The sequence below is a fragment of the Protopterus annectens genome, chromosome 3.part1 (genome assembly GCF_019279795.1).
Source record: "Protopterus annectens isolate FY-2018-M chromosome 3.part1, PAN1.0, whole genome shotgun sequence".
Taxonomy (NCBI): domain Eukaryota; kingdom Metazoa; phylum Chordata; order Ceratodontiformes; family Protopteridae; genus Protopterus; species Protopterus annectens.
This window is the reverse complement of record NC_056732.1, coordinates 1,737,681,632-1,737,702,054: the sequence shown is the minus strand read 5'-3', so window position 1 is coordinate 1,737,702,054 and position 20,423 is coordinate 1,737,681,632. Positions and strand designations below refer to the sequence as shown.

Genomic DNA, 20,423 nt, shown 5'->3' with positions numbered 1-20,423 from the left:
CAGTCGATCTGGAGTCCATAAGCCTTGAATGCACTTGTCCATCACGTGTGCCCCCCAACCGAGATCTGAGGCGTCCGTTGTGATGGTTTGGCTTGCTGGAATATTGTGGAAGGACAATCCTGGGTTTGCCTGGCAGGTCTGAGCCCACCATAGGAACTCTTGTTTCAGGCATGGAATTAGTGGTATTTCGGTTTCTAAGCTGTGCTTGTGTTGAGACCATAAATTCTTTAGGTACCACTGTAGCTTTCTCATATGCAGTCTGGCATGGGGGACCAAGATTATGCAGGATGCCATGAACCCCAAGGCCTGTAGTACTTTTCTTGCTGTTAGTTTGTTCTGCTTTGCTAGTGCCAAGAAGTACAGAGGAAGTTGTTCTTGCTTTTCTGCAGTTAGGAAAGCCATCTGTTTTACTGTGTCCAATTCTGCACCCAAGAATGTTATTGTCTGGGATGGTATCAGTTTTGACTTTTTTAAATTGACTGTGTATCCCAGGGCTTGTAGTAAGCAAATGACTCTTTGTAAGTCTTGTGTCAGCTTGCTTTTGTTGTCCGCTTGCATCAGGCAGTCGTCCAGGTATGGATAAATTTGGATTCCCTGAAGCCTGCAATGAGCTATTACTGATGCCAGGCATTTCGTGAACACTCTGGGCGCAGTAGATAAGCCAAAGGGCAGTGCTGAGAATTGATAATGCTCTGATCCTGCAAGAAATCTGAGGTATCTTCTGCAAATTGGTCGTATGGGGACGTGCAGGTATGCCTCCTTGAGATCTAGAGTTACCAACCAATACTCCTTGCCCAGCATGGGAAGAAGTTGGTGTAGGGTCAGCATTTTGAATTTTGGAACGATGATGAATGTGTTTAAAGCGGACAGGTCGAGAATAGGTCTCCAACTGTTCTCTTTTCTTGGTACTAGGAAGAGTCTGGAGTAAAATCCCTTGCCCTGTTCTGTAGGTGGTACCCTTTCCACAGCTCTCATCTTTATTAAGTGAGCTATTTGTTTTAGGGCTTCTGACTTTTGATTTGGTGGCAGGTTTGGCATTCCTCTTTTTGCTGGTAAGGTGTGGAAATGAAACCTGTAGCCTTGGTCTATAGTTTGCAAAATCCAGTTGTCTCTTGTGATATAGTGCCAGTTTTTTGAAAATAAGGCTAACTTTCCGCCTAAAGGTGCTGCTATTTGTTCCCTGGTAGGCGGTGTTTGAACCAAGTCACTATGATTGTCCTGTTGCAGTGGAAGTGGTTGCATCCGTGCCTCGTTGGTTATTGCCTTGCCACTGGCGTCCCCTGTAGGCACCTCCTCTGGTTTGATTTCTGCCTCTGGGACGTCTATTCCTGCCTCGATTTTTAGAGGAGTCTGGAAAGGACCAATTTTTGGAAGGCCAGTTCCTGCTGAACCTTGGGGGCTGTACCTGTAAGAAATCTTTAACTGTTTGTACAGATTTTGCCTTCTCTTCTATTTTCTTCATTACTTGTTGTGCAGGAGAACCGCATAGACTGACCTTGTCCATAGGAGCATCTAAAAGCTTTGCTTTAACATGATCCGGCAAAACCTGCTCTTTTAACCATGCATGTCTTCTTATAACTGTGCCAGTCATGGCTGATCTAAAAGAAGCCTCCAGTGCATCATAGCCACATTTTAAAGAATGGTTACTAACCTGCTGAATGTTATTCACCATTTCTAGAACATATTTCTTATCTAAGGACTCATCAGAGGACAGTTTCTTGGTTAGCTGATCAAGCATAAACTCTTGGTATTGGATCATATGAAACTGACAGTTTAAAGCTCTAGCTGAGAGAGTAGCGGAGGTGTATACTTTTTTACCCCATCTCTAAGGACCTGGATTCCCTATCAGAAGGGAGAGGGTTTTAGCTGAGGTCAAGCAACTGCCTTAGGTCCCTGGGAGATAGTCTCGGATCTGCAAAAGGGGCCTTGTATAAGTGGTGATGAGTGTCCGTACCCTGTAGAACCTGTCAGGCTTAGCAGGGCTGGAGGTAAAGTATCAGGAGCAGTGCAAACATCATTAAATGCATCATCCACAACAGGAAGAACAGGAGGTATAGCTAAGGGCCTATGCTGTGGTAAGTGTAAAAAGGTCCTAAGCCTTTTTCTTGAATCTGAGAAATCTTGTCCCTGCCATTGGAATTGCTCTCGCATGGCATGTAAGGTTTCCCCAAAAGAAAATTCCTCTGGTGGAGAGGCAGAAGGAATAGATTCTTCAGCATCAGAATCTTCATAAGTAGAAAGAGGAGCCTCTGGATGGTCTTTAATGTCTGAGTCATCTGAAGAGTCATCTGAGGAACCTGGCTCTGGGGGCTCTGCTCTAGGTCTCTTTTCAGGAGGTTGTGAGGCCCTGTCTGGGTGAGATTGGGATCCTCTTATTAAAGAGATGAGATCCTCTGCCAAAGTAAGCATTTGTGAACTGGAGCTGGGCCTGTGAGAGGGGGGCTTAACAGGCACTGATTTAGCAGTTTTGGCTGCTTTAGCCCTGGCAAAGACCTTGATAGACATGGCTGCAGGAGGCCTAGCAGCACCACCTGCTGGGGTAGAGACATCCAAAGGGATGGTGTCCGATAACTCTAAAGAAACCACATTTGTAGGCAAAATTTCAGAGGCCGATTCAGCTAGGTTAGAAGGGGCCTCGGTAGTAGTCATGGATTCGGCTGTAGATTGAACCGTATGCTCGGTTTCGGCCGAAACCGAGACACTCGCGGCTTGCTTTACCGTGGTTTCGGCCGAAACCGCGGACCGCGAGTGTCGGTCCTTTTCTTTGCGTTTCTTAACTATTTGAGTAGTCGGAGGATCCGACGGCATAATATACGCAAATTCTGAGCCGAAAAACTTTTCAGCAAACTCCGACCGACGTCGTCGGTTGAATGAAGCACAGGCTAAACAAGCTGCTACGTCATGGTCTGGGCCTAAACAAGGTAAGCAGTAAGAGTGGAAATCTTTATGAGGTATTTGTTTCCCACAGGTTAAACAGTTATTTACTTTTTCTGACATCGGCTGAGGCAAGAAAGAATCCCCAACGGGGTACTTAGCTTTTAGAAGTCTTCGAAGTTGTATTCGGTAGTATTAATCTCTGGATCTGACCGACCGGCACTTGCGAACAGCTTCTGCTTCGGGCGCCACGCGGCAAGAAAGACTGAGGAAAATGGCGTCGGCTGATGCCTTTATACCCGAAGACCAGCAGAGATGACGTCGGGTGAAGTGCGACACCAGCCGAGGCCAGACCCAGACTTTGCAATCTGGCCGACCGAAGGGCTGCCTGACGACAGGACAACCCATTTGTTATGACTGCAGATGCATCCTTGAAGGACATCATATTGAGTTTTCTGTTTACGTTTAAGTAGGCATTGGTTTGGGAGAAGGCCTAGGCTCGGAAGCTTGAGTCTCAGGAATAGGAGTATCCGAAGGCTGACCGTTTCTGGTTGCCCCTCGATGTCAGTAGGAACAGATGTTTGGACCATCTCACTGGACATGCAGGCCACAACTTCTGAAGCTGCTTCCCCGGTGGGAGTCGAAGTAGTCAGTTCTGTCGGATGTTCCTCAACTCCTACATCGGACGCTGGCAGGACGTCCGATGGCGGAGAGGCAACGGAAGTAGGCCTGAAAACTTTTGCTTTTTTCCACGTTGGTTTAGTCGGAGCAGCCAATTCGGGGTCCATTCCAAGCGCAAGCTTTTTGAGATGCTGGTTCTACAAATATAAATTTAGTACGGCCAAACGGCTGCAGAGGGTCTTCGGTACAAAAGATTGGCAAATGGAACAGGCAGTAAGATCGTGTTCCTTCACAAGACAAAAGATGCAACGGTCGTGGATATACTTATGCGGCATCTGACACCCGCAAAAGCATTTGTCCTTTTTAGCTGAAATCGGCAGGTATAAAATACAGCTAACCAAACTCAAGCAAAAATAGTGTAAGGTTTCCCCAATGGGGTACTTAGCTTTTTAGAAGTCTTCGAGAGTAGGAGCGAAGCGAATGATGTGATGTCATCTGCGGCTGAAAAGGTCTAAGGTCTGTGCATGCAGACATCACATTTAAGGTCCCTGGTTCATGGCCCTACGTGTGACGTCCCATGCACCTACAACAACCAGGCTTAAGCTTTTGTATAGCAGCAGATGTCGGGTCGCCTGAGGTGGAAAATCCCACAGTAAGAATATGGCAACATACATCGCAGGTTCCCCGCAGCGTCTGAAACTGGTGCTGGAACAGCCTCTGCGGATGTGCTCTCACCGAGGGATAGTGTGGCATCCTTAGAGGTACCCGCGTTATCCGGAGTGGCGGATCCGGGTCCAGATCTTTGTACCAGTCCGATGTCTGCCACAGGCCGAGGGACAGTCGGAAGAGGCTCAGCGGAAGAAGAAGCCTGTAGTTTTTTGCCAGTTCTGAGGAGACGTCTGAGGACCCCTCCCATTCCTAAAGTGATCAGCTTCAGACATTGGTTTTCTAGGTAAGGACTTAACGCATGCAAGCGGCTATGTGGGGTCATAGGCACGAATGCCTGGCAAATAGGGCAGGCCTTGTGGTACTTAATGTGGGCATCATTATGAGGGATCTAGCAGGCACACTGACACTTGTTCATGTCATCCAGAAAGAGTAAGTAATACAGATTTTAAGGAGGACTGAAAAGGTCCACAGCAGGGTACTTATCTTAATGAAACAAATCTGGCATCAGTGGTAGCAGAAGCACCTGGCATATGACTGGCGGCTAAAAAGTTCTGAGGGCTAGTGTGTGCTGACGTCACCTTTATGTCCCATGTTCTCTCAGCCAGGTCAGATGTCTCATGCACCTTGGAAGGACTGAAAGCTTTTGAATACTGGCCATATGTACGTAACACTAGAGGAGTAAACCCATATGCAGAAGACTGCAACTTGAGAATAGAAGGACATCTGACAGCTCAAAAGCGATATGAATTCTGACCCAAACCAGGCAAGTTTATGATACATAAAATAGTGCATTAAAATAAAATACCCCTCACCAAAACAAGTTAGGTATAACAAATCTAAAACAATTTCTAGCTTTGCCACAAATAGTCAGCTGTTGGTCCTAAAAGTAATTGCTACTTAGTCACGTACGACTTACATTTCTAGATGCTCATTTTTCAAAGACATCCTTTAACTGGCTGACTAACCCTATGTTGACCAGTTCTGTGCCGTACAGGAATATTATGGCTCAGAAACCAGATTGTCAAAGTTTAATCAGCATTCCAGGCACTGCAGAAACTGGCTAGTCAGGAGTGTGAGTGGCTAGCTCACTCATTCAGGAGAAAGGAACTGGTAAGCATCCTAATGCAGGACTGACTGGTGGAGAACTTTAAGAATATGTTTGGTACAAGGCAGATGTGCAAACACCAAAACTCACTAGCCTGGCAAGACAAATATGTGGAAAAGTGCGCAAGCATAGTTTGTAGCAGGCCATGCCCAGCTACTAATGGGCACAAGGAACAGGGACTAAAAGAAATGAAAAAATATGAGCCAGCCATAGATAACTGCCTACTGGTGCACCAGTATCTTGCCACTGGTTGGATGCAAGTGGAGCATAGTGAAAGATATTTTCCCTCAGAAAAGAGATGACCACCTTGGTGTGAGATCATCAGAAAGAGCAAGAAAAGGTTGACAGCCAAAGGTTGGTAAGGACTATTAGCAGCTGGGTCAGTTGGCATAGAAAGATTAGTTGTTTAAAATCTTACCATAACCATAGATGTCCTTCTTTTCCATGTTGCAGTACTCTCACTAGTGGGATCCTCCGCCTCAGGTGACCCAAACGTCTGGCTCCTACGCAAAAGCACAAGCCTGGTTGCTGTCAGGTGCATGGGACATCACACGCAGGGCCATAAACCGTGGGCCATAAATGTTAACTCTTCTTTGTGAAGACCCTTGGTGCTGTAGATAAACCAAAGGGCAAGGCAGCAAACGGAAAGTGTGAGAATTGCACAGTAAAGCATAGAAATTTCCTGTAGTCTAGGTGGATGGGGATATGGAGATATGTCTCCTTCAGGTCCAAAGTGGCAAGGAAAGCACTTGGAGGCAGCAGTGGAAGGGTTTGAAGGGATAGCATGCAGAAGGAAGATACCTGCAAGAAGGGGTTTAACAGAGACAGATCCAGAATAGGTCTCCAGGGGCCGTCCTTTTTTGGGACGGGGAAGAGCCTGGAATAAAAACCCTTGACCCTCTTGGTCGGTGGGAACCCTTTCTATGGTCCCTTGTGATAGTAAATCTTGGATGATCTGGGGTATCAGGTGGAGCTGTTTTTTTGGAGGGAGGGGTATTCCTCTTGATAGGGTTTTTTCCTGCCAGATCATAAAGTACCCTTTTGTCCACTATAGATAAGACCCAGAGGTCTGAAGTGATATGTTGCAATTAGGTAGACAGTGAGAGAGGCGGGTTAAGAGGGGAAGGTGGTTTAGAGAGTCAGTTATTGTTAAAGGTCTGTCTGGAAAGAGCTGCCTTAGGGTGGATTGGGCAGAGGCAGTCCTGGGGGATGAAGGTTTTCTACACCCCTTCCTGTGTTTAGAGGAAGAGGAAGGAGCAGGTGCTCTCCTAACAAAAGTGGGTTTAGCAGGGAAGTTCCTGTAAAACTTTGGAACCGGTGAGACCAATAAGTATGTGAGGTCCTGAAGTTCCTTGCTTTTTTCCTGCAAGCTTTTGAAGAGTTCTGACTGCTTGCCAAAAAAGAATTTGTTGTCCAGGGAGGCATCTAAGATCTTGTTTTTTTGAAATCATCAGGGAGAGGTTGTAGTCTGAGCCAGGAAAACCTGTGCAGTACAAAGGCTGAGGCAGCTGATCTGGCTGAAGCCTCAGCAACATCATAGCTGCATTTAAAAGAATGTCTGGCAACTTGTGCTGTTAAGGAGAGTTTAGAGGCCACCTGGGGTTTGGTAGGCAAATCAGGTAAAGAAGATTGTAATGAAGTTGCCTGTGAGACTAGGTCCAAGGCATAGTTTAACCATGCGTGTCTGGCTGTTAATGCCCCTAAAGGCCAGGGTGGATGAAGTATAATCTTTTTTCCCAGTCTGTCCTTCACTTTGCTGTCCTTGTCCGATGGCAGAAGGGAGGAGGAAAGAATCTGCCTGGATTGCTTATCTAAAGCCACTGCAATGACAGCTGGGTCTGTCACAGGTGGCTTAATGAGGTACTTGTCATCAGGGACTCTAGAACCTATCTATCCTTTTAGAGGCTGGGATTCAGGGGTCTTGGGAGTCTGAAGCAAGTGCATCCAGGTAAGCTGGAACAACAGGGGGGAATAGCAGAGGGAGATGGAGACATCTGTAGGAGCGCAAAATCTCTCTCTTGCACCACAGTCATCTGAGTGGCATCCCACTTGGAAGTAATCCCTCATTTTGGAGATAGTTTCCCCAAATGTAATATCTTCTTTTGGGGGGGGGGGCTCCTTTCAGTGAGTCTTCATCAAAAGAGCAATACTCCAGGAGAGATGCCAATTGTGAAGTGCAAGTCAGAGATTCATCTGAAGAGGAATCTTCCTCCTGAGTGCGAGCTAGGAAGATGAAGTAGCTGAGGCTGGTCTAGTACTAAGGGTAGGCAGAGCAAGCATCCAAAAGGCAGTGGGCCTGAAGGCCATAAAGGCCTGAACCAGGGACTGGAAAAAAGTTTGCCAGTCTGGCTGCTCTTCAGTTGTGGTAAAAAGAGGTTTCGTTTTTTACTCCCTCTTCAGAGTAGTCGTCTTTGAAATTGTGTGGGAAGGAGAAGGTCGGGGATCTGGAGGCAGGCCTGGAGCCGAGGAGCCCTGGTCTTAAACTGTAAGTGGCCGTCTGGTCAGGCCCGGTTCCTCCTTGACATTGGCTGAAGCAGACATCGCAGTAACCTCCCCAGACGTGCCTATTGGAAATTTTAGGGGGGCTTCAAACAAGCTACCTGCCAACGTCGCCAGTTCTTCCAGACGTCCCTCAGCCCCTAGACCGGTAGTTGTCAGGACGTCTGATGTTGGAGGTGCAGCAAAAGGCCTTGAAACCGTGGCCTTCTTTTTAGGTGGCTCCACCTTGATAGCCAGTTCAGTTTCCCTGCCTAAGGCCAGACGCTTGAGTTGTTGGTTTTCCGCAAACAATTTAAGGGCCGCCAGACAACTGCATAGGGTTTTAGGGACAAACAACTGACAAATACTTCAGGTCGTACGGTTGTGGAACTGGCCTAAGCAAAAAAGACAAAGTTCATGGTAATCCTTGTACGGAATTTGGCGACCACCCTTACATTTTCCCCTTCCTAGATGACAATGGCTATATAAAAGAGCAATAGCAACCTAAGCCTAGGTGAAATAAAGAAGATCCCACAACGGGGTACTTATCGGTGTCATCTTCTGAAGTGTGGAGCAAAACCAGCAATCTGACGTTCGACTGTGGCAGAGAAGTTCTGAGGTCTCTGCATGCAGATGTCACATTTATGGCACATGGGTTATAGCAGTGTGTGACACGTTCCAGGCACCTGACAACAACCAGGCTTAAGCTTTGGCAGAGGAGCCTGATGTTTAGGTCGCCGGAGTTGGAGGATCCCACTAGTGAGAATACTGCAACATGAGAACAGAAGGACATCTAAGATTCTGTGAGAGATACTGCTGACCTGATATAATGAAACTTGAGCAGAAAGCAAACTGAGAAGGGAAGGGAAGCTACTAACTCAACTGTAATGCTTCTACTTGATAATCACATGACACTGCAAACCAGGAGCTCTATGAGAAGTCAAGGATACACAACCTTTTCTGGATTGCCATGCATACTAAAAACATGAAGTCAATAGAAAAAGAACACAGTCTTTGTAACATGCCAAAAATACAGCTGAAAGATATTATGCACAGAACAGAGGTTAGGAAAACTATGCTAAATGACAATCTCAAAGTACAGTTGTGTACGCTTACCATAAACGTAGATGTTAGTGTATTCACTGTTACAGTCATCACACTCGGGTTATCTGCCTGCAGGTAGCCCTCAGTCTGCCCGAATACCAGAGTCTTGGGATTTCTGCGTCAGATGCTGTCGCCTCTTCCATGACGTCAGGGGTATAAAACATGCAGCCGATGCCATTACATAAGTTTTTCTTGCCCCAGATGTCAGGAGCCCCCAAAATAGGAAGAAATTACATGGTGTGGAACACCTCCAGTGAAGTAAATATACCATGGCCATAAGATATGGCCAAAAAGAGGACAAGTATAAAGTCTAGAAAAGTCAGGGAGCTGGAGGGAGGGTAACGAGGACTGCAACAGTGAATACGCTCCAACATCTACATTTATGGTAAGTGTACACAACTGTACTATGTTCTTCGTATTTCACTGTTGCTGTCCTCACACCTGGTTTGATTCCCAAAGCTGAGTAAGGGTGGAGGCAGTCAAGAAGAATTAGGGCTGGCTAGCAAGCCTTGTAAGACTGCCGAGTCAAATCCAGCTCTGGATTTAGAAAAGTCCGGTAAGTGGTAATGCTTGGTGAAGGTGTGTACAGAACTCCAGGTTGCAGCTTCCAGGATGTCCCTGGTAGGGACTCCCCTGAGAAATGCTGCAGAAGTTGAGGTAACCCTAGTGGAATGCGTTCTGATCTCCTGTGGGGTAGGTTTCCCACGGTGTTCGTAGCAGAAATGGATGCAGAGTGCTATCCATTTGGAAATTGTTTGCTTTGAAATGGCCTTGGAGGGCCCCTGTAACAAAGCTGACCAGCAGCTGGTCAGATTTTCTGAAAGGCTTAGTCCTGTCAATGTAGAGCTTTAGCTGTCTGTGCACGTCCAAGGAGTGCAAGGTCCTCTCCCCTTTATTCTGAGGATTAGGGAAAAAGGATGGTAAATGGATGGATTGGTTTAAAGCCCCACTGGATACCACCTTGGGCATAAATGACTGGTTAGTCCTGATGGAGACCCTGGCAGCCTGGCAAATAAGGCAGGGTTCCACAGCCATTAGTGCCTGTAGCTCAGACACACTCCTTGCTGAAGTGATGGCTAGAAGTAAGGCTGTTTTCCAAGAGAGGAATTTTCACTCTGCTGTGGCAGCAGGTTCAAAAAGGGGGAAGCGTGAGCTTCTCTAGTGCAAAGTTAAGGTCCCAGGAAGGGGTGGAAGCTCTCCTTGGGGTCTTAGTTAGCTCCTCTCAGGAACTGTTGGATCAAAGGGTGAGAAGAGGCAGGTGGATCCGTATTGCAATGAGCTGAGAAGGCCAAGGCATCTTAATTGATGAGAAGGGCTTTTGTGGATCAGCTCTGCTAGGTAATCTAGAATTGGAGGTATGAATGGCATGGCAGTGTCCTTTCCTAGAGACTGGCTCCAAGAACAGTATCTTTTCCATTTTTCTGAACAGGATTTTCCTAGTACTAGGCCTTCTGGCCCTCAAGGGTGACATCCAGCACCTGTTTGCTGAAGGCTGCTGGTGGTGTGTTCATGGAATAAGCCAGGCTGCAAGGTTCATGGTTTGCAGCAGATGATGCAAAATCTGTCCCTCCTGCTGGGACAGCAGGGAGGGGGTCTGATGTAGGTGCCACAGTGGCACTGCTGTCAAACTGCGTAGGAATGGGTACCAGTACTGGCGTGGCCAGTCTGGTGCAATAAGGATTGTCTTTTGTCTGTCCTGCTTGATCTTAAGTAGTACTTTTGAGAGGAGGGTCAGAGGGGGAAAGGCATATATTGAGAGGTTTCCCATATAAAGGATAGGGCATCCACTCGCCATGCTTGGCTGTGGGGATTTCTGGTACAAAATTTGCTCAACTGATGGTTTGGGGGGGGGGGGGGGGCAATGAGGTCCAGCTCTGGTGGGCCCCACCTGATTGGAAGTTTGAATGAGTTGGGTTCCAGTTTCCACTCGTGCTGGTCCAGTAGATTTCTGCTTAAATGGTCTGCCAGTGAACTATGTTTGCCTGGCAGGAATTGAGCTTGCAGGTGCAGTTTGCTGCTCAAGGCTGTGTTCCACAGGGTCATGGCTAACCTGCAGAGTGGGTAGGAATTAATTTCTCCCTGCTTATGTACCACACAACTGTGGTGCTGTTTGTCATTATCAAGAGCTGTCCTGAAAGGATAAGGTGTTTGAAGGCTGCCAGAGCATTCTATACAGCTAACATTTCTTTATGATTGACGTGCAGCTGAATTTGTCCTGGGCTCCATTTGCCTTGAATACATTTGCCTGCCATGTGAGCCCCCATGCATAGACTGATGCGCCTGTTGTCAGGATTTGGGCAGTGAGGGGTTGAGTGAAAGGAAGTCCCTTGTTGTGGTTGCAAGCCTCAGCCCACCAAAGGAACTCAGCCCTTAGAGAAGGAATGATAGGAATCAGTATTTTCAGGTCCTGACAGTGTTGACACCAGAGACTTTTTAAGTACCATTGAAGTTTCCTCATATGCAGTCTTGCATATGGAATTAGTAGAATGCATGAGGCCATGAACCCTAGGGCTTGCAGTATTTTTCTTTGCAGATAGCTGGGTCTTGGTGGCCATTAGTTTGAAGTAGTTTGTCAAATGAACCTGCTTTTCTGGATTGAGGAATGCCATCTGGGAAGTTGTGTTCAAGCTTGATCCCAGGAATGTAATCTGTTAGCTGGGCACCAGATGTGATTTCTTTTCGTTGATGGTGTACCCCAGAGAAGTTATAAGTCTCTTAACAAATGCCAGGTGCTGAAGTAGCAATTCCCGACTGTCCGCCTGAATCAGGAAATCATCCAAGTATGGGTAGATCTGAATATTTCTCTGCCTGCAGTATGCAATGGTTGGAGGCAGGCACTTTGTGAATACCCTGGGTGCAGTAGATAAGCCAAGGGGAAGTGCATAGAGCCTGCCCTGAAACGTAAATTTTTCCTGCAAGATTCCCTCATGGGGATGTGCAGAAAAGCTTCTTTTAAGTCTAGGGTGACTAGCCAGGAGTCCTTGGGTAGCATAGGAAGCAGCTGTAGTGTAAGCATTTTGAATTTTGGGACCAGCAGGGAGGTGTTGAAAATGGACAGATCCAGAATAGGGCGCCATGAGCTCTCTTTTCTGAGCACCAGGAACAGTCTGGAATAGAAACCCTGTCCCCTTTGCTCTATAGGAACAGGTTGAATAGCCCTGATACTGAGAAGGGCAAGTACTTGTTTTTGAGCCTCTGCCCACCGATTTGAAGGAAGGTCTGGCAACCTACTTGGGGGGCTGGCAGTGAGAGGAGACAGAATCTGTATCCCTGGGATACAATGCTTAGGACCCATTGCTCCTGGGTAATGGACATCCCATTTTTTTGCATTCAGGGCGAGTTTTCCTCCTAGAGGTGCAAGTACTTGGGCATGGCTTGGAAAGATGATAAAGTCATTGTGAACTTTTTCCATAAGGGGGTGGCTTACCACTCCCTGTTTTTGAGGTGGGACCACTCCATTGCTTAGATATCTGCATACCCTGAGACTGTAGTCTTGGTGGTCTGCTGCCCCTGGGCTCGGACTGAGAGGGTCTGGAAAGGACCAGTTTTTAGAAGGCCAATGCCTACTGAATCTACCTGTAAGAAATCTTTAACAGTGTGCATAAATTTAGCTTTTTCCTCCATCTTTAAGAACTTCTGCTTTTGTGCCAAACAAACGTTTCTGGTTTAATGGAGCATCTAGTAATTTCGCTTGGACGTGGTCTGGCAAGGTTTGTTCCTTCAGCCAAGCATGCCTTCTCAGTACAGACCCAGTGACAGCAGCCCTGCAAGATGCTTCTAAGGCATGAAGGCCACACTGCAAAGTATGTTTACTAACTTGGTTTGCAGAATGCCTTAACTCTTGTGAGTCTTTATTCTCTGCTCAATCTGAAAGCAACAACATTTTCTGTTTAATTAGTTCCATAATATGCTGCTGGTACTTGAACATGTGAAACTGGCAATTTAAAGCCCTTATGGCAAGAGTTGCAGAGGTATATACCTTCTTTCCCCATCTGTCTAAACCTCTAGAATCCCTGTCCGAAGGGGTAGGGCTTTTGGCTGTAGTAGCCTTAATACCTTTAGGTCCCTGGGAAAAGGTCTCTGGATCTGCAGTGGGATTCTTAAAAAGAAATTTGTGAGAATCAGGTACTCTGTAGTACCAGTCAGGCTTTCTAGGAGCTGGTGGGTAAGGAATCAGGAGTAAGACTGGATTCCATGAAGACATCACCTACAATTATCCAGAACAGGGGGTATAACTAGAGGCCTGTGCTGACGTAAGTCTAAAAATTCTCTGAGTCTCTTGCTGGACTGTGGGTAGTCCTGGCATTCCGAGTGAAAATGCTCTCTTAAGGTATGCAAGGTTTCAGCAAAAGAAAAGTCCTCTGGAGGGGAGGCAGAGGGAATGGAATCTTCTGCATCTGAATCCTCATAGGTAGATAAGGGAATGCAAGAAAAAAGGACCCCCAATGGGGTACTTAGCTTTAGAAGACTTCAGGTCTGAAACTCGAACAATGAAAATTTCAGGTAGCGGCCAACCGGCACTTCCGAACTGCTTCTGCTTCAGACACTGCACGGCAAGAAAAGCTGATGTAATTGCGTTGGCTGCATGTTTTATACCCCTGACATCATGGAAGAGGCGACAGTATCCAACGCAGATATCCCAAGACTGGTATTCGGGCCGACTGAAGGCTACCTGCAGGCAGATAACCCAAGTGTGATGACTGCAACAGTGAAACACGAAGAACATCACATGATTATCAGGTCTCCAATAATGACCATGTTAGAGACACAAATGTCAAGGAATTCACCTCAAGAGCAGAGCACAACAGAACTCAAAAGGGTGAATCCTACCATTTGAAAACAAGTTAATAACTTTGGGTATGACTGGACAAACCCAATCACAATTCTTTGTTCTAAGTGGAACTTTACCTGCTCTATGTACTACCAGCTAGAGCTAAAGAGAGAGGGGAGAGGGAGGGGTTCAGGGTTTTAGAGCTCTGAAAGCTGCAACACACAGCTGCCACAAAAGGTCTTTGTATTACACGGAGCTTCAATTGCACTAATGTACAAAGTACAGTTGTGTACACTTACCATAAATGTAGATGTTAAGAGTGTATTCACTGTTGCAGTCATTCCATTTGGGTAATCCTGCTGGCAGGTTGCCCTCAGTCGGCCTGAATTCCAAAGTCTTGGGTCCTGCGTCGGCTGCTATCGCCCCTTCCCTGACGTCAGGGGTATAAAAGAAGCGGCCAACGCCATTTTCTTCAGTTTTTCTTGCCCCAGATGTCAGGTGCCCCCTAAAAGCGTAGCCAAAATTTATATATATAGAATTACATGCATCAATATAAACTTTATCTTCATCTACAAGCAAATACACCACATAGGTTGTATAAATCAGAGAAGGAAAGATAAGTTCCAGCAGAAAAAAAAGGGCAATGGCGGGTGGGTAAAGAGTCATTACATTTGGGTAGAGTCCCAAAGCTATGGTTGGGAGGCTGGAGCAAAACTGCATTAGGAGCGGCTATGAGGCCCTGCAGAACTGCAGTGGCAAAGCCTGCCCTGGATTTAGAGTAGAGTGGCAGATGATAGTGCTTTGTAAAGGTGTGCACTGAACTCCAAGTAGCAGCCTCTAAAATGTCTTTGGTTGGTACTCCCCTGAGAAAGGCTGCTGAAAGTGGCTGCAGCTCTGGTTGAATGTGGCCTAATGCCTTTAGGCACTGGCTTGCCATGTTGAAAATAACAGAAACGAATGCAGTGGCCTATCCGCTTTGAGATAGCCTTTCCTTATGATCCTGCAGCATATGCCACTAGTAATTGCGCTGTCTTCCTGAAAACTTTGGTTCTGTCCAAGTAGAATCCAAGCGGTCTGTGTACGTCCAAGGAATGCAGAATTCTCTCCCCCTTGTTCTGTGGATTTGGATAAAAAGTTGGCAGATGAATAGTTTGGTTAAGAGCCACACTGGACACCACTTTAGGCATAAATGTCGGGTTTGTCCTCAGAGAAACCCTGTCTGGATAAAACATGATAAAAAGGTTCCACAGCCATGAGTGCCTGTAGCTCTGAAACTCGTCTTGCAGAAGTTACTGCTAGGAGCAGAGCTGTTTTCCAAGATAAAAACTTTATATCAGCAGTAGCAGCTGGCTCAAAAGGAGGCAGGGTGAGTTTTTCCAAGACACAGTTGAGGTCCCATGCAGGTATCTCCTTGGAGGCCTTAAATTTCTGGCTCCTCTGAGGTACTACTTTAATAAAGAATGAGAAAAGATTGGTGCTTCTGTATTGTAATGAGCCAAAATGGCAGAGGCATGAATTTTAATTGATGAAAAAGATAGGCCTTTGTCCAGCATCTCAGTTAAGTATTGCAAAATCTGAGGACCATTTGGTACAGCTGTATCAGTTCCTTGTGTCTGGTTCCAAGCACAGAATCTCTTCCATTTTCCAGCATAAGATTTTCTAGTAATAGGCCTTCTGGCTTCCAAAATGACATCCATCACAGCTTTACTGAGAGGTGTGTTTTGTATGATTACATTATCCGCCATGCTGCCAGGTTTAAACTCCTGAGTTGGCTGTGCAGGATCTGACTGTTTTGCTGGGACAGTAGATGGGGTATTTGAGGGAAGGTCCAAGCTGGGCATTGAGACGAATTCCTTAGGATTGGATACCAATACTGGTGGTGCCAGTCTGGGGCAATCAGTATCATCTTTGGCTTCTCCTGTTTGACCTTTAGGAGTACCTTGGGAAGGAGTGGCAGTGGAGGAAGGGCATATACTGATAGGTTTTTCCAGCTTAAAGATAGGGCGTCCATTTTCCATGCTTGTCTGTGACAAATCCTTGTGCAGAATCTTTTTAGTTGGTAGTTGTGAGGGGAGGCATATAGATCTATGTCCGGGCATCCCCATTTCCTTGTTATCAAGCTGAAGACTTGTGGATCCAGCTGCCACTCATGGGGATCCATGAGGTTTCTGCTTAGTTTGTCTGCCAGAGTATTTTCCTTTCCTGGCAGGAATTGTGCCTGCAGATGTACTTGGTAAGTCAATGCTGTGTCCCACAAAGTCATGGCTAGTCTGCAAAGGGGGTAAAGAATGTGTGCCCCCCTGCTTGTTTATATATCACTTGACCGTGGTATTGTCTGTCTTTATCAGTAGTTGTCCGGGATGAAGTAGGTCCTTGAAGGCTGTCAGGGCATTTTGAACAGCTAGCATCTCTTTTTGATTGATATGTAGATGCAGTTGGTTTGAGGACCATGTGTCCTGAATGCATCTTCCTGCCATGTGGGCCCCCCAGGCATAATCTGATGCATCCGTTGTTAGTGTCTGCCTTACTGGGGGTAATGTGAATGGCTGTCCCTTGTCCTGGTGACAAGCCTTCGCCCACCATCGAAACTCCTGTTGCAGGCAGGGAATGAGAGTAATCATTGTCTCCAGGCTGTGGCAATGTTGAGTCCAAACACTTTTTTAGGTACCATTGAAGTTTCCTCATATGTAGTCTTGCATATGGAATTAGTAGGATGCAGGATGCCATGAAGCCCACAGCCTGCAGAATTTTTCTTGCAGATAACTGGGCCTTTGTTGCCAACATCTTGAAACAGGTAGTCAGTTGCCTTTGTTTGTCTGGTGTGAAATAAGCCATCTGGGCAGTCGTATTTAAGCTTGCACCCAGGAATATTATCTCTTGAGAGGGTACTAGATTTGATTTCTTTTCGTTGACTGTGTACCCTAGGCATGTTATAAGTCTTTTCACAAATGCCAGATGCTGTAGAAGAATGTCCTTGTTCTCTGTTTGAATTAGACAGTCATCCAATTAAGGATACATTTGTATTCCTCTTTGTCTGCAAAATGCAATTACTGGTGCCAGGCACTTTGGCTTATCTACTGTGCCCAGGGTCTTTACAAAGGGCAGTGCAGAGAACTGGTAATGCATTGAGCCAGCCTTGAATCCGAGGTATCTTCTGCATGATTGTCTGATTGGGACATGCAGGTATGCCTCTTTTAGGTCTAAAGTCACAAGCCAAGCATTCTTGCCCAGCATGGGCAGAAGCTGCTGCAAAGTTAACATTTTGCATTTTGGTACATCCAGGTATGTGTTCAGAGTAGATAGGTCCAGTATTGGTCTTCAGGCCTTGTCCTTTCTGGGTACCAAGAACAGTCTTGAGTAAAATCCTTGTCCCTGCTCTTGCTCTGGTACTTGTTGAATGGCCCCCATGTCCATGAGGGATGAGACTTGTTTTTGTGCCTCTGCCCATTGATTTTTTGGCAGATCTGACCAGCTGTTTGCCTTTGGCAGGGTATGGAAATGGCACTTGTAGCCTTGTGACACTATGTTTAGAACCCACTTGTCCTGGGTTATAATGTGCCAATTTTGAGAAAAAAGTGCTAATTTTCCCCCTAAGGGTGCTGCCAGGAGATAAGTGCTTGGTGCAGGCAGGGGGAAGTCATTGGGACAGTTTCCTGTAAGGTTGTGATTTGACTTCTCCAACTTTGGAGGTAGAAGCACCCCATTGCTCTGACCTGTATGAACCTTGTGCCTAGGGACTGCCTCTAGGGTGTCTGGATCTGCCCCTTTGAGGTTTGTCTGACACAGGAAAGGACCAATTCTTTGTAGGCCAGTGTCTACTAAACCTAGGTGGCTGTACTTGTAAAAAATCTTTGACAGTTTGCATAGATTTAGCTTTGTCCTCCATTTTCTAACACCTCTTCTGCCTTAACACCAAACAAAGTATCATGCTGTAAAGTGCATCTAATAATTTAACTTTCACATGATCAGGCAGATTTTGTTCCTTTAACCAAGCATGACTCCTAATTACAGAACCCATAACTGCGGCCCTGCAGGAGGCCTCCAAAGAATCAAAACCACATTGCAAAGTATGCTTTCCAACTTGTTCAGCTGCATGCAATAAATCCTGCATTTCCTTGTTTTCTGCACATTCAGAGTTTACCATTTTCTGTTTAAGCAATGCCATGACATGTTGCTGATATTTGAATATATGAAACAGTTTAAGGCCCTTGTAGCCAAGGTAGCAGATGTGTAAACCTTTTTCCCCCCATCTATCCAGTTCCCTAAAATCTCTGTCAGAGGGGGTAGGGTTTTTTGCAGCTGAAGCCTTTACTCCTTTGGGACCCTGTGAAATAGTCTCTAGGTCTGCAGCAGGGTTTTTAAAAAGGAATTTATGAGAGTCCGGAACCCTGTAATATCTATCAGGTTTAACAGGAGCTGGAGGGTAAGGAATCAGGGGTAAGACTACACTCCGAAAACACATCTACAATGTCTAACACAGGTGGAATGGCTAGAGGCCTGTGTTGAGTTAGTAAAAGGAAATCTCTAAGCCTCTTTTTAGATTCTGAAAAATCTTGGCTCTCCCAGTGGAAATGCTCCCTCATGGTATGCAAGGTTTCCCCAAAAGAATAGTCCTCTGGAGGAGAAGCTGAAGGTATAGATTCTTCATCATCAGAATCCTCATAGGGGGGGAAGAGAATATTCCTGGTCAGAAGAGGAATCAGAAGAAATAGAAACCTGATCTGAAGATTCATAGTCAGTCTCTTGCCTATGCCTCTCATCAGGAGGGGGATGGGAACCCCTGATCAAGGTAATAAAGTCTTTGGCCATTTTGAGCATCTGTTTTTTGGGCATAGAGGCCTGTCCACGTGGCTCTTGAGTTTGTTTCTTTGCTTTAGTCTTTGCCTTTGAAGCTGAAGTCGGTTTAATGTAAAGATGCTTAGGTCTGAATACACCCTCAGAAGCCGGTGCCTGCTCAGCGGCTCCGGACCCATCTGAGGGAATAGTATCCGAGGCTCCAATACCTTGAATGTCCAGCGGCATGGCTGACTTCACATGGGAGTCAGTAGCGGGCATCAGGGGCTGCGAAAGCGCCTCACTGAGAACCGGCGACTGGCTTAGGAGAAGCTTTGTCATAGGTTTTGGGCCTCGGTTGTTTATCTCTCTCCTTTTCTTTGTGTTTTTTGTGAACTCCGGTAGTCGGATGGCTATCCGACGACATTTCTGGATAATTAAACCGGCGTCCAAAATAGTTTAAAGCAAAATCATACTGACGCTTAATAGTGTGTTGGTTAAATCTAGCACAAAACCGACAACTAGAAACGTTGTGATCAGGGCCTAGGCAAAGAATACAGTAAGAATGAAAGTCCTTATGAGGTATTTGCTTTCCACAAGAAATACAATTATTTACTTTTTCTGACATCAGTCTGGAGCAAGAAAAAGGTTTCCCCAACGGGGTACTTAGCTTTATTGAAGACTTTAGATCTGAAATTCGAACACGAAAATCTCAGTAGTCGGCCGACCGGCACTTGCGAACTGCTGCTGCTTTGGGCACCGCACGGCAAGGAAGACTCGAAGAAAATGGCATCGGCTGCTTCTTTTATACCCCTGACGACCTGACGTCAGGGAAGGGGCGACATCAGCCGACGCAGGACCCAAGACTTTGGAATTCAGGCCGACTGAGGGCAACCTGCCAGCAGGACTACCCAAATGTAATGACTGCAACAGTGAAACACGAAGAACATCATGAGGGAGGGAATTGTTCTACAGCTTTAAAAGCTGTACAGCACTTACTGCTGCCTCACAGGCACTGGCCAGATGCAAGGAATATCATATTTTATAAACAGCTTTAACACACAAAGTGTGGCAGTCCAATATATATTATAGCTTTTAATACTCTTTCAGTTTCCAGCTGCTATGTAGTGACCACAGTTTATATGTTCTAGCACCATACTGCAGCTCAAAACTGCTGAAAGGTGCTTAAACATTTTTAGCATGTTTCTCACATCATAAAGGTGCAAAAGTAGTCTATGTCCCCAGTGTTGGGAGTATAATAGTCAAAGTAAACTTTACTGCGATTCAGACACTACAAGTCCAACTGAACGAAATTACACTACTCCAGGCTCTATGTGTAAACATCATATACAATTCACTTTACTACATTTACACATTCCTACGACTCAACATTTACTGTTTTTATATAATCAACAGATTTACTAAGCTAACGAGACATGGTATTTATTGCACAGAATTTCACAGCTACTTCTTATTGCACAGGATTCTGTTGTCACTAGTCTAAGGAAACACTATTTATTGCACAAAAATTTCACAGCTGTTACTTATTGCACAAGATGCTGTTTTAGCATCAGCAAATATTGCACAGAAATACGATTATACTCTTGTTAAATTAATTCCACAGTGTATTTAAGACCTTTTAAGGTTAGTGCACACAAATATGTTTCTCACTTGTCATATTACCTACTGTTCCTGATGTCAAGCAAGATGTAAGTTGCTATTGGAGTTCAGTAGCCTGATGGCCAGATAGAAGCTTCTGCTGAATCTGGCCGATTTGCAACGTATGCTACGATAACACCTCCAGATGTTAGGTGCAGGAACAGTCCCATACGTAGGGGTGTGCAGTCCATGATTACTCTCCTGGCTCTTTTGAGACGAGACTGGTACAAGTCTCGAATAGATGGTGGAGTGGACCTGGCAATCTTTTCTGCTGGCTTCACCACTCTTTGAAGGGACTTGCGGTCTGTGGTAGAACCGTTGCCATACCAAGATGTAAAACTGTTTGTCAGGATGCTCTCAATTCTGCCC

The 20,423-nt window shown here is 45.9% G+C and overlaps 1 protein-coding gene across 4 annotated transcripts in view; it reads right to left on the bottom strand.

Moving 5' to 3' along the window:
* Window positions 1-20,423, bottom strand: part of CSNK1A1 (casein kinase 1 alpha 1) — a 1,314,414-nt gene that overhangs the window by 249,334 nt on the left and 1,044,657 nt on the right. The gene's annotated exons all lie outside the window — the stretch shown is intronic.